Source organism: Panthera pardus, unplaced genomic scaffold, assembly GCF_024362965.1.
Source record: "Panthera pardus isolate Hobbes unplaced genomic scaffold, ASM2436296v1 HiC_scaffold_22, whole genome shotgun sequence".
NCBI classification, from domain to species: Eukaryota; Metazoa; Chordata; class Mammalia; order Carnivora; family Felidae; genus Panthera; species Panthera pardus.
Genome location: NW_026526788.1, coordinates 45,505,283 through 45,520,567, shown reverse-complemented (window position 1 = coordinate 45,520,567; position 15,285 = coordinate 45,505,283). Strand labels below are relative to the sequence as shown.

General features: G+C 38.2%; 1 protein-coding gene across 4 annotated transcripts in view; it reads left to right on the top strand.

Annotated features, from left to right (window-relative positions):
• The window catches only part of PTPN20 (protein tyrosine phosphatase non-receptor type 20), a 115,110-nt gene that overhangs the window by 3,033 nt on the left and 96,792 nt on the right, over positions 1-15,285 (top strand). The window contains exon 1 of one of the 4 annotated variants that reach the window (XM_019444858.2): positions 6-52. The exons of 2 other annotated variants lie outside the window; for them this stretch is intronic. The gene's annotated coding sequence lies outside the window, so the exon portion shown is untranslated. Of the gene's footprint in view, positions 1-5; positions 53-360; positions 451-15,285 lie in introns of those variants that run through there. One more of the 4 variants, XM_019444859.2, reaches the window with a different exon arrangement.

The following is a 15,285-nucleotide window of genomic DNA, read 5'->3' as shown; positions in this document are numbered from 1 at the left end:
GGCTGGGGGCAGGCAGGGGGCGGTTGGTGCCAGGCAGGGCGGGGCAGGCCAGGTGAGGAATGGTGGCTGGGGCCAAGTGGCAGCGGGGAGGGTGGGGGAGGCTGCTGCGCAGCAGCGTGAGAGGGCCGACTTGGGCTCACTCGGTGGCCGGAGAGGAAGATGCCTTTGATGCCCAGGGGCAGAAGGAGTGTGTTGTGGCCCCAGTCCCCAGGAGGCCTGCAGGTGCTGGTTTTGGGCAGGCCCTGGGCAAAGAGAAGCCAAGGAGGCGGGGGGGGGGGGGGGGGGGGGGGCGGAGACTCAGACTCAGCCTGCGTAGTGTGATGTCCAGCTGTACTGTGACATGTGTTGTGGTTCCTGTGTGTGTGACAGGTTTGGGGCAGGAAACACTTTGGCTCTGTGGTAAAGAAAGGCCTTGAACTCTCATTGAGAAGCATGGAGCCGATATGATTGGTAAGAAGCCATAATCAGATACTAAGACATGGTATGGTCCTCGCTGGCCTGGGCTGGGGAGGTTTCAAGGCCAAGAACTCCGGTCTCACTCAAGGCCCAATGAGGGTTGAGGGGCCTAGCAAGAAACAGAGCATTGATTCATCAGTTAATTCAGCAGCTAGTTTTGAACACCTCCTGTGTGCCAGGCACTGCTTTCGAAGTTGGGAATATACATGAACAAGATAGGCAGGGCCCCTGCTTTGATGGAGTTATAGTCCAGGGGGGAAGATAGCTAGTCAAGGCTGAGTCCTGGGTTTTTGCCTCGCCTACTCTTTTGCCTTGCTGTTTAATGAGATGGGGAAAAATGTAGGTGGGGTGTAGGTTTCATTTTTGGAAGGGGTGGAACCAAGAATTAATGTTTTGAATATGTTAGGTTTGAGATGCCTACTAGGTTTTCCCCCAACGTGCGACATACAAACAACATAGTTGGAAAGAATTTTCCACTGAACTCTGTATACCCGCCACCTAGGTCCCACCACTAACATTTAACCACACTTGTTCTTGTTTTTTTTTTTTTTTTTCTCACATATTGATTTATCTCTCCATCCCTCTCTCCATCTGTCACCTTGTAGATTTATTTTGTTTTATTATGGTGAAATATACATGACAAATCTAGTAGATTTTTAAGTTGAGATGCCAGAGAGGCCATTGGAAATTTGTATCTGAAATCCTGTGCGATGTCAGGGCTTTGGAATCACTACCACATAGATGGTATTTAAACTAAGGGACTGGCTGAAACCACCTAGGTTGAGAGTGTACCCAGAAAAGAAAAAGGGAAGCCAAAAAAAAAGAAGGAAGTGGTGGTTAACTGTGGCGAATGCCACTGTGTAAGATGGATTTGGAATTAGGATTTTAATCATTTTAACAAGAATAACTTTTTGGACTAGAGGGGCCTTTAGGTCAAGTGGTTTTTTTTTTTTTTTCCAAGATAGAAGAAACTAGAATATATTTATATGCCAGTAGGATTGAACTCCTAGAAAGGGAGAAATGATGCAGATGAGAGAGGGGAACATTGCAGGGGTAGGTCGTTGAGTATCTGAGAGGGGAGGAGATCCAGAGCAGGTGGGTGGTTGGCTTTGAATTGATCAGGAGCACATATTCCAGTATCACTAGAGGGGAAGCTGAGACAACAGGTGCAGATGCAGGCAGGTGGTAGTAGCACCATCTGTCTGTAATGCAGTCATTGACTGAAAGGACAGTAGGGGAGAGGAGAAGAGGTGTTAGACTCTTGAGGAGACGCATGTGACGTAGTCCTTCTGCAGAGTGGAGAAGTGAAGTGACTAGGGAAATGGGATTGGACTGTCAGGCAGTGTTGAATACCTGTTCGAGGTGTGTAGAAATGAATTCAGAGTGAGATCGACCAGTGGGGTTGTGTGGTTTTCTCTGGGAATGTTAGCCCCTGGAACGGTGTTTTGAGGATTAAATGAAGCAACATATGGAAAACATTTAATAAGTGGCAAGCACATGATGAATGTTACCTATTTTTGAGCTCTTGTTTTGTTTTTCTTTTGGTTTATGCAAATATAACCAGGGGAGGGGTGCTGACCTTTAGCAACTGACAGGGTCCTCTCCATTCAAACCTGAGTCCACTGTTTGCAGCTATTTCGAAGTCTGTCTCCTAGTGTGTTGTATTTATATAGCCTGATAATTGGGGATGTTGGCTAAAAAAGGCTAAACTATAGCAAACGGGGCTGTCCCTGGCAGACTCATTCAGTCTTGGCCTGGATGGGCTGGGGCTTTGTCACAGTAACAGTTACAAAGTTCTCGTGAAAGTCTGTTTTGCGTTTCCTATCGGGTCTGATATACTGGGACTTTACAGAACCTACAGATCTAAGATCACCAGAGAGGATTTTCAGTTTAGTAGGTTGTCATTTCTCCCCAACCACTTGGGCCGTATTATGGTACAAATAACAATAATGGCTGACATTGACAGCTCTTAAAAATAATCAAGTACCGTTCTAAGCACATCACATGCATTGTCTTGTTTAATCCTCACCCCAACTCACTGAGGCAGGTACTGTCATCTCTATTTTTCATGTGCAGAAATGGCACAGAGAGGTTAAGTCACTTACCCACAGTACACATAGTCTGATATCCAGTGTTTGCTGCGGACTAACTTAACATTTTTTTTAAATTTTTTTAAAGATTGTTTGGCCATCACTCATCTACTAGTTAAGGTAACAGACTGAAGCAAATTGCCTGGGTTCAAAAACTGCCACTTACTGGCTCTGTGTCTTTGGACAACTCATTTAACTTCCGTGTGCATTTTTTTTTTTAACTCATGAAATGGGAATAATAAAAGTACAGTATGTGCTCAATAGGGTTATTTTGAGGATCACATGAATTAATGTATTTAATAAGCTTAAGAATAATGCCTGGTTGTTTAAATGCTATTACCATCTGGTAATGCAGCCAGGGTGATATGTGTACTGATTGACTCCCCTAAAATCATTCACTAAGGGTCCTGCTGCTGGGTTTAGTAGAGTTTGAAAATTACAGGGCACTCTGTTAATGCTCCTAATTAAGAGATCACCTTTCCTTAGATTTTATTATGTCTGAGGGAAGCAAATTTAAGTTTGCCTCTAGGTGCAGAAAACAACTTGGATTTCACTCAGACTCATCTGACCAGTGAGGTTAATGTCATTAGTCCTGGTATCACATACCACTTAAAGGGAAATGAGGCCTGGGCATTCCATTTTGCCATTCCCAAATCGGCAGCCTAATGGGATTTGGTTAGAAAGGCCAGCGGACTGCATAGCTGGTGCTGGGCACAGTGTGTGGTAAATGATGTTGGTCAGTAGTCTGCACATGAAAATGTTTTGAAAAGGTCTGTAGACTTTAGACTTGCTGTGATGTATTGCATCAGTTACTGATTAAAAGAAACTGAGAAGGCTTGGCATGGGCGGCCATGAAAGTTCTAAACATGCCAGGAAAGTTCTAAATGACCTTTGCTGGTACACAACAGGGAGAGTAAATTCATAGTATAAAGTAGTGTTTCCCTGCGGGTTTCTGTCAGAATCACCAGGGGGAAGTTTTATGATGCTTTGCAAAATGACAAGTTCCATGTCCATGGACTCGGAATCACTAAGTTATGGCAGGATTCTGGAATCCATCTATTTTTTTTTGAGAGCTCCACAAATGACTCGGATATGTAGTTAGCATGGGGTGTCATTAGTGCAAATAAGTATTTTTCAGCCCTGACTGTGTTTTAGAATTACAGATCAATTAGCCTTTTAAAGAATATTCATGCTCTGGACCTACCCCAAGGATTTTGATTTAATGGGCTTTCGCATGGTCTGGACATTTGGTATGGGTTATTTTTAAAAAAGCTTAAGTTGATTCTAACCTGCATCCAGGTTTGAGAGTCGCTGGTATAAATAATAAATTAGATTTCCCTTCAAAGTTTAGTTACTCATAGATTTAAAATGGACATAGCTTCAGGTGGCATCTTATCATCAGAACACTGAGAAAGTTAGCATTTCTAAACTTCACCAATGCAAATGTTCACTTCAATAATCAGGTAACAATGGAAGATATGAACTGATGATTGAATTAGCATTTGTCATACCAAGCAATGAAGATTTCATCAAGCTTGCCCTGGAGAGGCACATTAACATTTACTTAGAGCTTTATATAGAACCTCAGTCTTTGGGAGGTATATATTGTTCCCATTTTATAGATGAGATTTTTGGGGCAGAGGGAGGTTATGTCACTTGCCCAAGATTTTCACCCAAGTAGGTACAGCTCCAAAGCCTAGGTTCCATTTCCTCAGTAGTTTTTAATCTTGACTGCACACTAGGATCACCTGGAGAACTTTAATGATCAATACTTGGACCCCATTCTCTGATTTCATTCATTTGATGTGACCTGCAGTCGGTATTTTGCAGAGCTCCCCAGATAATTCGAATGCGCACAGTCCTGGCGGTCTAAATTTACTTTCTTTTACATCAGGTTGCCCCTCTTTGGGCTGCTATGACTGGGTTCCTTGCTTTTGCAAATTTACTTATCTTTGTGTCACTTCTTTCTGCTTCTTACTGCCTTTTAATACATATGCATTGAGTGCCCACTTTCTACCATCCATCTTGGTGTTGAGGTGACACTGTGGTGACAAGACAGACCAGGTCACCAGCCTCATGGTACTTATACGGAGGGAGATAGACAGTACACATATGAGCAGATACACAAGGACTTGCATACATAGGTAAATCTTAAGGTAATGAAAAGTGCTTTTAAGAAAACTAAAGCAAGGTAGTGAGTAAAGGGGTCCTGACAGCGGTGCATCAGAGTTCCAGTTGTTCCATTTTTGCCAGAATTGCTTTGTATTGTTCGTGTGATTGTATTTCATTTTAGCCATCCTGATAAGTGTGTAGTGGCATCTCATTGTTTCCTTTTGCATTTTCCTGTTGACAAATGGTGTTGAGTGTTTTTTTCCTATGTTTAATTTACCATCTGTAGTTTTTTCTTTGGTGAAGTGTCTATTCAAATATTTTGCTCATTAAAAAAAAAAAACTTGGGTTGTTTGTCTTCTTGAGTTTATAAGGGTCTTTACATGTTTGGAATACAAGTCCTTTTCCATATAGGTGTTTCTTCCAGTGTGTGGCTTATCTTTATATTTTCTTAATGTTATCTTTTGAAGAATGGGATTAAGAAAAATTTTTAAGAGTCTTCCAATTTTTTCTTGTGTGGTTTGTGCTCTTAGTGTCCTAATATATGCATTCTTTCACGGTTCTGGAAGCTAGAAGTCTGAAATCAAGTTATTAGCAGGGACATGCTCTTACCGAACTTTGTCAAACCATACCTTTAGTCTTGTTTCCAGAGCATGATATATTGGATAGGTTGAGAATATTCCAAATCATCAAATGCTGGTTCCATTTTGCCTAACAATTCCTTTCTCAATTTATCTCTTCCCTCTTGCATTTTCTTATATAGGCAGCAAGGAGAACCCATGGTCACATCTTCTACACTTTGCTTAGGAATATCTTCAGCTAAATATCCAAGTTCATTACAGTTGACCCTTGAATAACATGGGTTTGAACTGCATGGGTCCACTTATATGTGGGGTTTTTTTTTTTGATAAATGTAGTACTATAAGTGTATTTTCTCTTAATATATTTTAAATAACATCATCTTTTCTCTAGCTTACTTTAAGAATACAGTATATGAGACATACAGATGTGATATATCCGTAGATATGATACATTCAGATGTGTCAATTGACTCTGTGTTATTGGTAAGGCTTCTAGTCAATAGTAGAGTATAAGTAGTTACGTTTTGGGGGAGTCAAAAGTTATAGGTGTATTTTTTACCATGGCGGGGGCGGGGGTGGTCAGTGCCCCTCACCTCCACTTTGTTTAAGGCAACTATAGTTACAAGTTCTACTTCGACCCAACAGTAGAACACATTTCAGGCAGTTTTTGCCACTTTGTAACAATGATTGCTTTTCTTCCAGTATCCAATAATATATTCATTATTTCCTTTGGAAAAAATTTTTAAAAAATGTTTATTTATTTTTGAGAGAGAGATAAACAGAGCACAATCAGGGGAGGGGCAGGGAGAGAGGGAGACACAGAATCTGAAACAGGCTCCAGGCTCCACACTGTCAGGACAGAGCCTGATGTGGGGTTTGATCTCACAAACCATGAGATCATGACGTGAGCCGAAATCAAGAGTTGGATGCTTATCGCCTGAGTCACCCAGGCGTCTCATTATTTCCTTCTAAGGCCTAGCCTGAAGAACCTTTAAAGTTTATGTTTCTAGCAACATTCTTTTCTTGGACGGTACATGTATTATCGAAGACTGGAGATGCTTTTTACACCATTCCCCTCTTTTCTTTCTGACCCCTCACCAGAGTCGCCTTTAATGTCCACATTTCTACCCACAGTCTTTTCAAGGCAGACTAGGCTTTTTCTATAATGTGCCTCAACACTCTTATGTCCTCTATCCATTACCTAATTACAAAGCCACTTCCACATTTTTTTTGGGTATCTATTATAGCAACCCTGTACTTCATGGTACCAAAATATGTATTGGTTCTTAGGGTTGCCATAACAAAGTACCGCAGACTGGATGTCTGTGAGAAAACAGAAGTGTATTCTTTCAAGTTCTGGAGGCAAGATTCTGAGATTTTGTCAGCAAGGCCATGCTCTCTCTGAAGTTTCTACAGAAGGATCTTTCCTTGCTTCTTCCTAACTTTTGGTGGTTGCCAGCAATGCTTGCTGTCCTTGGCTTGTAGACACATCACTCCAGTTTTTGCCTCTCTTGTCATATGGATTTCTTCCTCTGTCTGTGTCCAGATTTTCCTTATCTTAAAAGGACATCAGTCATTGCATTAGGACCTCACCTTAATTACGTCTGCAAATAGCCTATTTCCAAAAAAGTTTATGTTCACAGATACTGGGGGTTAGGACTTCAAAATATCTTTTTAGGGAATACAGTTTGCCCACAACAATCACACAGGAGAAAATACGGGTGACCTTGGTTTCAGCAATGAATTTTTAGATACTACACCAAAAGGAATCGTCCATGGATCACCATGAAAGAAAAAAAATGATAATTTAGTCTTTATTAAAATTAAAAACTTCTGTGAAAGGTACTGTTAAGAGAATAAAGACAAGTCTCACACTTGGAGATGATTTTGCAAAATACATATATGATAAAAGACTTGTAATATAGTTGAAATCATCCAGTATGTGGCCTTTTCAGCCTGGCTTCTTTTCCTTAGCAACATTCACTTAAGGTGCCTACATATCTATTTATAGCTTGATAGCTCTTTTCTTTTTCTTTATTTTTAAAAAATTTTTAATATTTTTTTTATTTTTGAGAGAAAGAGAGAGAACCAGAGCATGAGCGGGGGAAGGGCAGGGAAAGAGGGAGACACAGAATCTGAAGCAGGCTCCAGGCTCTGAGCTGTCAGCACAGAGCCCAACGTGGGGCTTGAACTTGGGAATGGTGAGATCATGTCCTGAGCTGAAGTTGGACGCTTAACCTACTGAGCCACCCAGGTGCCCCCTCATTTCCTTTTATCACCAAATAATACTACATTGGGTGGATGTACTACAGTTTGTTCATCAATTCAACTAATGAAGGACATTTTGGGCATGTCCAGCTCCACCTCCCCCACCCCTGTTTTTGATGATTGTGAATAAAGCGGCTATCAACATTTGAACACAGGGTTTTGTGTGGATATACATTTAAAATCAATTGGGTCAATACCTAGGAGTACAGTTGCCAGATCATATGGAAATACTATGCTTAGCTTTGTAAGAATGTGCTAAATTGTCTTCCAGAGTGGCTGTACCATTTTGGCATTCCCAGCAATGTATCTCCATCCTTAACAGCATTTGGTTTGCTCAGTTTTTTTTGGATTTTGGCCTAATAGGTATGTAGTAACATCTCATTGTTGTAACTTGCAGATCTCTAATGACATATGATGTTGAACGGCTTTTCATATGCTTATTTTCCATTTGCATATATTCTTTGGTGAGACATCAGTTTAGATCTTTTGCCCATTAAATATTTTTTTTAATTGTTGAGCTATTTAGGAGTTTTTTGTTTTTTTTTTTTTACTTTTTAAATGTTTATTTATTTTTGAGAGAGAGAGAGACAGAGTGGAGGAGGAGGAGCAGAGAGAGACAGAGACACAGAATCCAAAGCAGGCTCCAGGCTCCAGACTGTCAGCACAGAGCCCAAAGTGGGGCTCGAACTCACAAACTGCGAGATCATGACCTGACCTGAAGTCGGATGCTTCACCGACTGAGCCACCCAGGCACCCCAGTTTTTTTTTTTTTTAAAGTCACCCAGTTTGTGGTACTTTGTTATGATAGCCCTTGGGCACCAATACAGTTATCTTTTAGAAGTTTTATAATTTTGTGCTTTACATTTAGGCCTATAATCCATTTTGAATGAATTTTTTAAAAGTGTAAAGTCTAGATTTTTTTTTTTTTTTTGGCATATGGATGTCCAGTTGTTTCAGTGCCGTTTGTCAGAAAGAATGTTCTTTCTCTATTGAATTGCATTTGCTCTTTTATCAAGGATCAGTTGACCAAATTTGTGTGGGTCTGTGTCTGGTCTCTCTGTTGATCTATTTGTTTTTTTTCCCACCGTGTCATGCTGTATTGATTACTGTATCTTTATAGTAAATCTTGAAATCCTGAAGTGTCAGTTCCTACTTCGTTCTTCAGTATTGTGTTGATTATTCTGAATCTTTTGCTTTCTCACATATACTTTATTTATTTTTTTAATATGGAATTTATTGTCAAGTTGGTTTCCATACAACACCCAGTGCTCATCCCAAAAGGTGCCCTCCTCAGTACCCATCCCCCACCCTCCCCTCCCTCCCACCCCCCATCAACCCTCAGTTTGTTCTCAGTTTTTAAGAGTCTCTTATGCTTTGGCTCTCTCTCTCTCTAACCTCTTTTTCTTTTTCTTCCTCCCCCCCCACCCCCACCCCATAGACTTCTGTTAAGTTTCTCAGGATCCACATAAGAGTGAAAACATATGGTATCTGTCTTTCTCTGTATGACTTACTTCACTTAGCATCACACTCTCCAGTTCCATGCACGTTGCTACAAAAGGCCATATTTCATTCTTTCTCATTGCCACGTAGTATTCCATTGTGTACATATACTTTAGCATGAGTTTATTGGTAACTACAAAACAACTTGCTGGGATTTTGACTGAGATTGCACTGACTCTATAAAACACATTTGGAAGAATTGAGATCTTAACAATTTTGAGTCTTTCTATCCATGAACATGTAATATTTCTTCATTTATTTAGACGTTTCCTTTCTTTCATTAGTTTTGTAGAGTTCTTCATGTACATCCAATACATATTTTGTTAAATTTATGCCTATGTATCTCATTTTGGATGAAGCTAATGTAATGATGTATTTTTTATTTCCAATTTCATTTGTTCATTGCTGGTATATAGGAAAGGAATTGACATTTGTATATTAACTTCAACCTTCAACCTTGCTATAATTCCTTATTAGCTCCAGGAGTTCTTTTGTTGTTGTTGATTCTTTGGTATTTTCTTCTTAGGCAATCATGTCATCTGAGATGAAAGGTAGTTTTATTTTTTCCTTACCAATCTGTGTATCTTTTATTTCCCTTGTGTTATGCATTAAGTAGGACTTCTATAATTTGGTCTTGAATAGGAGTGGTGGGAGAGGATATCCTTGCCTTGTTCCCCATCTTAGAAGAAAGCATCTAGTTTATCATCATTAAGTTACCTGTAGATGTTTTTGTAGATGTTCTTTGTCAAGTTGAGGACGTTCCCCTCCTCTAATCCTGGTTTCCTGAGAGTTTTTTTTTTTTTATCATGAATGTGTTTGGATTTTGTTAAATGTTTTTTCTATGTATATTGGCGTGATAATATAATTTTTCTTCTTTAGACTGTTTTGTTGCATTACGTCAGTTGGTTTTCACATGTTGAGCCAACCTTGCATACTTGGAATAAGTTTTGCTGGTCATGGTTATAATTATTTTGATATATTTTTGGATTCAGTTGCTGATAGTTTTGTTGATTTTTGTATCTGTGTTCATGAGTGATTTTGGCCTATAGTTTTTTTTTTTTTTTCTTTTAATGTCTTCATCTGGTTTTGATGTTAGGGCAATGTTGGCTTTATAGAATGAGTTAGAAAGTGTTCTCTATGATTCTGTTTTATGGAAGAGATTGGAGGTAATTGGTATATATTTATTGATTGAATTTCTTTTATAGACATAGGCTCATTCAGATGATCAACTTTTTCTTTTGTGAATATTGGTAGTTTATGTTTTATAAGGAATTGATCTCTTTAATCTGAGTTATCAAATATGAGGGCATGATAATATTCCTCTCTTATCCTTTTAATGTCCGTAGAATCAGTAGTGATAATCCTTTTTTATTTCTGATATTAGTACTTGGCATTGGCTCACTTTTTTCCGTGGTTATCCTGGTTATAGGTTTATCTATTTTATTTATCTTTACAAAGAACCAGCTTTTGGTTTTATTGATTTTCTCTATTGATTTGGTGTTATCAACTTCATTTATATTTGCTTTAATTTTTATTCTTTCTTTGCTTGTTTTAGGTTTATATTGCCCCTTTTTCTTTAATGTCTTGAGGTAGAAGCTTAGTTATTGATTTTATCTTTCTTTTTTAAATATATGTATTTAGTACTTTAAATTTATTCCTAAGCATTGCTTTTGCTGTATCTCACAAATTTTGATAAGTTGTATTTCAATTTTCATTTAGTTCAAAATATTTTAAAATTTCTCTTGAGACTTCTTTGACTTCTGTGTTATCTAATCACATGTTGTTTAATCCCCAGCTATCGTTCTGTTACTTATTTCTAGTTTAATTTCACAGTGTTCTGAGAGCATATTTTGTATGATTTATACTCTTTCCAATTTGTCTTGAAGTGTGTTTTGTGGCTTGAGGTGTGACCTGTCTTTGTGAATGTTCCATGTAAGCTTGATAAGAGTGCTCATTCTGCTATTGTTGAAGGAAGTATTTGATAAATGTCAGATACAGTTGATTGCTTGTGTTGATCAGCTCAACTGTATCCTTACTGATTTTCTGCTTGCTGAATCTGTCCACTACTGATAGAAAGGTGCTGATTTCTATAACTAAAATAGTGGATTTGTTTATTTCTCTTTGTAGTTTTATTACTTTTTGCCTCACATATTTTGACACTTTGTTAGATGTGTACCTGTTAAGGATTGTTATATCCTCTTGGAGAATGGACGATTTATCATTATGTAGTGCCACCTCTCGTCTCTGGTAATTTTCCTTGTTCTGGAGTCTGCTTTGCCTGAGATTAATATAGATACTCTAGCTTCCTTTTGATTAGTGTTAGCATGCTATATCTATTTCTTTCCCTATCTAAAAAATCTATCTTTGTCTTTATATTTAAAGTGGGGTTCTGAGAGACAAGTTATATTGGAGGTTTTTAAAAAGTCTACTCTGACATGTGAATGTATTTATTGGACTATTCATATTTAAAGTGATAATAATATAGTGGGGTCAATATCTACTGTATTTGTAACTGTTTTCTACTTGTACTTGTTCTTTGTTTCTTTATCTTCCTCCATTTTTCTGCCTTCCTTGATTTTAATTGATCATTTTGTGGTCAGTCACTTATGGTAAATCATTTTCTGTCCTCTTAATTAAAAAATTAATTTTTTTAGTGGTTACCTTAGTGTTTGCAGTATACATTTATAATAAGTGTAAGTCTACATTCAAATAACATTATGCTGTTTCATGGGTACTCCCCATTTTGCCTTACATATTTATCTTATTACACAGTAGTCCCAATTTTTCCCTCCTATCCCTTATGACATTGCTCATTCATTTCATTTATCCATATGCTATAATCACCCAGTACATTGTTGCCATTATTACTTGAAAAATTATTAGATCAATTAGGAATAGGAAAAACAAGAGATTCTACTTGACCTTCATTTATTCTTTCTGTGATGTTCTTAGTTTCTGGCCTTTTCCTTTCTTTGAAGAACTTTGTTAAAATTTCTTATGTGGAGGTCTGGGAAAAATCCCCTAGTTTTTGTTTGTTTGAGCAAGTCTTTATTTCTCTTTCACATTGGAAGGATAATTTCACTGTATGCAGAATTCTAAATTGGGTTTTTTTTTCCTTTCATCATTTAAAGTACTCTATGGTCTTCTTGTTTGTGTGGTTTCTTACAAGAAATCAGATGTAAATCTTGTCTTTGTTCCTCTATAGGTATTGTATTTACCCCCCTTCTCACTTCTTTCAAGATTTTCTCTTTGTCTTTGGTTTTCTTCAGTTTGAATATAATATGCTTTGGATATTTATCCTCCTTGGTGTTTTCTGAGCATCTTGGTTCTGTGGTTTCATGTCTGTCATTAATTTGAGGAAAGTCTTGATTATTTTTACTTCAGGTATTTCTGTTCCTTCCTTCCCCACCTTCTTCCCTCCCTCTCTTCTTCCCTCCCTCCCTTCCTTTATGCTCCTTCTGGCATTCCCATTATACATATGTTACACTTTTTAAAATTGTCCAGTAGTTCATATATATTTTGTTCTATCCCCCACACCCTTTCTTTTTTCTCTTTCTTTTTAGTTTGGGAGGTTTCTGTTGACGTGTCTTCAAGCTTGCTGATTCTTTCTGCAACCAGGCCCAATCTACTGATGAGTTCATCACAAGCATTTTTCATTTATGTTACAGTGTTTTTTACTTTGAACATTTCCTATTTATTTATTTGTTTTTACAGTTTGCCATCTGTTTGTGTCCATGACCCATATATTCTTACACATTATTACTTCTTTTTCCTAGAGCTCTTAGTTTTTGTTAAATCCCTACTGGATATGTGTGTCATATTGGAATCTAGTTCTGAACTTGCTTTGTCTCTTTAGATGGTAAGGTTTTTCTTTTCCTTGTTTAGAATGTTTTGTAATTTTTCTTGAAAGTCAGACATAGTATTTGAGTAATAAGAACTGAGGTCCTTAGGCTTTAAATTTTTTTTTTATGTTTATTATTTTTGAGAGAGCATGCAGGGAAGGGGCAGAGAGAGGGAGACACAGAATTGGTAGCAGGTTTCAGGCTCTGAGCTCTCAGCACACAGCCCCACGTGGGGCTCGAACTCACAGACTGCAAGATCATAACCTGAGCTGTAGTCAGCTGCCCAACCAACTGAGCCACCCAGGCACTCCTTTAGGCTTTTAGAGTGAGATTTTGTGTCAGTCTGGCTGGAAACTGGACTCTTGTCTAATGTTTCCTATAGCTGTAGGTGTCAGAGCTTGCAGTTTCTTCTAGTTTCTTTCTTTTTCTTTCTTTAAAAAAAAATCTTTCCATACCTCTGTTGTCTCTAGGTTTTCCCAAGAACTTTCCTTACATAGAGTTTGTAACTTGCAGCTTGCAGCTTTTTCAATTATAATGCACTGCTAACATATGCTAGCATACTGAAGCCTAGATGATATGGTAGGGCTTTGAGGAAGAAAAGCATTGTGTAATTTTAGGATTAGATCTTGTATTTTTGGTGGTCCTGAGTCCTTAGGATGTGATTTTCTGAATTGTTGATTAGTCTCTTTTCTTATCTCTTTACCTAAGACAGATGGCTAGAGGAGGCTAGAGTTGGAGGTAGCTCTTCCTCCAGGTCAGATAAAGCTCTAGTCAAGTACTCTTCCTTGGAGTGCAGGCCTTTGTTATGGAGAATGCTTTAGGGACAATGCAAATTGTCCCTATTGTCCAAATTGTCCCAGATAGGTTACGCTGTTCTCCCCTCCCCCATCTAAAACACAAGGGTATTTTTTAAAATTTTTTTTATCATGGGAACCCAGTGCAGTTCTTGGAGCTAAAATTCATATAAGTATTGAGGCTTTTCCAAGTCTGGACCCTCAGTTGTTTGTTTTTTTGTTTTTTTTCACTTCACCCCTTTTTATTTTGGAACAGTATTTCATTCCATTCTATGATTATACATCATCCAGTGAGGGGCATTTGGACTGTTTTAAGGTTGGAATTATTATGAAAAGCACTGCTATGAACATTGATGAACAAGTCTTTATGTGCGTGTAAGTTTTCATTTTGCTTAATAAATTTTTCTTAGTAAATATCTAAGAGTGAGCATGCTGCTTCTGTGGTAAGTACATATGTAATGTAAAAAGAAACTGCCACACTTTACTTATAAGCATTTGTATCATTTTACACTCTCCCACTATACGTGAGAATACATAATTTGTCCAGATCATTGCCAACACTTGTAATTTTTCCAAATCATTGTCAACACTTCCAATTTTTAGCCTTTGTAATTTTGGGATTTCTAGTTGGGGGAGTAATGGTATCTTACTGCAGTTTTATTTTGCATTTTCCTGTTATTTAATCATGTTGGGTTATTTTCAAGGCGTGTTGTCAATTTCTTTCCCTCCTTTAGGCGAATTCTGTCTTTTTCCCATTTTTTAAAGAATTGATAGAATTGGCATGGAATGTTATATTAATTTCAGGTGAACCACATAATGATTCGATATTTGTATATATTGGGAGATCAGCACAATAAGACTAAATAACATCTGTCACCACACAATTATAATTCTTTTCTTGTGGTAAGAACTTTCAAGACCCATTCTCTGAGCAACTTTCAAATATACACTACAGTTTTATTGACTCTAGTCACCTGCTGTATGTGACATCTCCAGGGCTTGTTTACTTTATAACTGGAAGTCTGTACCTTCTGACCTCCTTCACCTCAGGGGTTTTTCACTTTCAAAGTAGTCCACGCTCAGCCTACAGCACTTTGTAAAAGCAGTGAGCTTAATTCTCCCTACTCCCTACCGGCTCTGATGCCTCTGTTGTAGGTAAGCTGATCTCAGCAGCACTTGTCTGTATCTGCCTGTCTCTCCAGATTTGGGGTGGCGATTTTCTCTGCCACCTCAGTCCGCTGGTGGATCTAAGAAAAGTCATTGATTTTTACTTTCTTCATCTTTTTTTCTTGTGAAGATGAGAGTGATGACTTCCTAGCTCTTTGCCTGTTAAAGCTAAACCCGAAGTCGCAATTATCTTTTAAAGAGATTAAAAAATCCTGTATATTTTTACCATTCTTTGGCATTCTTACCGTTTTTGGTATTTTCCACATGTTTGGCATGTAACTTCAAATTTCCATCTGTGGCCTACTTTTCTTCTTGAAGAACTTCTTTTAACATCTTTTAGTGCAAGTATGCTGACCCTGAATTCTGTCAGTTTTTTCATAGGTCCCTCCCAGATTTCCACAATATCTTTGTTTGTCAGCATGTGGACTATGATGTGTGTAATCCATACACTCCCCCCTCCCCCGAATTGAGGTTCTGA